The 2,198-nt window shown below is 36.8% G+C and overlaps 1 pseudogene; it reads left to right on the top strand.

Annotated features, from left to right (window-relative positions):
• The first annotated feature begins 1,029 nt into the window (after positions 1–1,029).
• Positions 1,030–1,775, top strand: LOC107179096 (annotated as a pseudogene).
• Positions 1,776–2,198: the final 423 nt, after the last annotated feature.

Genomic DNA, 2,198 nt, shown 5'->3' with positions numbered 1-2,198 from the left:
TTAGCCATTAGGGATGAGAAAGTTTCTGAACTTCCCCATCTCTTTTCATTTTTGCTTGTAACATGGCAAATTCCTTTCTAAGGCTTGTCTCTTAAATGTCCTTGTCAAATTGCAGCCAATATTAACCAACATATCATATGAATATTCTGTTTTCTAGTCTTATTTTTTTCTGGAGCTGCAAATTCATTGCATTATCTTCATTCTGAGTGATGGCAGGTGAAACTTTTACCATATAGAGTATGTTTTCTGACCAAAATGGAATAAAACTATCAGTAACAGAAAGACAACAGGAATATCTACAAACACAAATGGAAATTACACAGTGCTCTTTAAACAATCCTTGAGTCAAAGGAATTAAGAAATACATAGAAATAAATGAAAATAATATATAACCTATCAAAATTTGTGGGATGCAGCTGAAGCTGTGCTGAGAGGGAAATTTATAGCACTAAACATTTGCATGAGAAAAGAGGAAAAGCCTCACAATAATCTCAATTTCTACTGAAAGAACTAGGAAAAGAAAACAAAAACCCTAAAGCAAGTAGTAGGGAAAAAAGAATAAAAACAAGAGTAGAAATCAAGAACTAAAACTAAACACTGACTCTTTAAAAAAATATATGATAAATTTTATACATCTCTAGTAAAAGTGACAGAGATAGAAGACACAAATCACCAATATCAGGAATGAATCAAAGGATATTAGTAAAGATCTTATAGCCATTAAGGGGATAATGAGGGCAAACTACAAATTTATATTCATAAATTCAAAAACTTAAATGATCAATTCCTTAAAATCTACAAACTACTCAAAGTCAATCAAGATGAAATCAATGACTAGAATAATCCTATAACCATTAATGAAGCTGAATTTGTAATTTAAAAACTCCTTAAGAAAAATTCTTCATGCCCACAGGATTTCCCTGGAGAATCTTACCAAATGTTTAAGGAAGAGTTAACAATAGAACTGCATTTCCACCATCTTGGAGCCTGTGGAGGCCTGCTGGGAACAGGACTCCTAAAATGACAAATATGTCTGGAAGGCTGTGGTCCAAGGCCATTTTTGCTGGCTGTCCTCGGGGTCTCCAGATCCAGAGGGAGCACATGGCTTTTAAAATTGAAGGTGTTTACAATGGAATACTACGTGGCAATGAGAAAAAATGAAATATGGCCTTTTGTAGCAACATGGATGGAACTGGAGAGTGTGATGCTAAGTGAAATAAGCCATACAGAGAAAGACAGATACCATATGGTTTCACTCTTATGTGGATCCTGAGAAACATAACAGAAACCCATGGGGGAGGGGAAGGAAAAAAAAAAAAAAAAGAGGTTAGAGTGGGAGAGAGCCAAAGCATTAGAGACTGTTAAAAACTGAGAACAAACTGAGGGTTGATGGGGGGTGGGAGGGAGGGCAGGGTGGGAGGGAGGGCAGGGTGGGTGATGGGTATTGAGGAGGGCACCTTTTGGGATGAGCACTGGGTGTTGTATGGAAACCAATTTGACAGTAAATTTCATATATTAAAAAAAAAAAAAAAAAAAATTGAAGGTGTTTATACTCGAGATAAAACTGAATTCTATCCAGGCAAGAGATGCGCTTCTGTGTACAAAGCAAAGAGCAACACAGTGACTCCTGGTGGCAAATCAAACAAAAGCAGGGTAATCTGGGGAAAAGTAGCTTATGCTCATGGAAACAGTGGTTTGGTTCAAGCTATTTCTGAAGCAACCTCCCTGCCATTGGTCACAGAATCAGTGTGATACTGTACCCCTCACGGATTTAAATATACTGAAAAGTAAATAAATAAAAGGGTAGATTTGTTCTTTTGTAAAAAAAAAAAAAAAGAGAGGTAACAATAGAAAATCAAAGAGAAAGGAACATCCCCCATTTGTGAGGCCAGTAATCCCCTCATTTGATTCAATGCAAATATCTGGGTTGATATTTAATCAGTGTGAGTGAATCCAGTACCTTACAGAGATTTAGGGCCCTGGCTCTGGAGACAGATTGCCTGGGTCCAAATTTCAGTTCTGCTGTCTTAGCTGTTTCCTTGGGGAGTTATGTAACTGGTCTGAGGTTCATTGACCTTATCTGTTCAGTAGTGATTGACAGTAGTAGCTTCGTATGCAAACTTTGTAAAGATTCAGTGGGTTAAACATGTAAACTCTTACAGGCTCTTCATTATCAAATGATCAAGTGGTATTATCTT

Source organism: Panthera tigris, chromosome D4 (genome assembly GCF_018350195.1).
Source record: "Panthera tigris isolate Pti1 chromosome D4, P.tigris_Pti1_mat1.1, whole genome shotgun sequence".
In the NCBI taxonomy this organism is placed as follows: Eukaryota; Metazoa; Chordata; class Mammalia; order Carnivora; family Felidae; genus Panthera; species Panthera tigris.
Note: the sequence above shows the minus strand (reverse complement) of the source record. Positions and strands in the feature narration are given on the sequence as shown.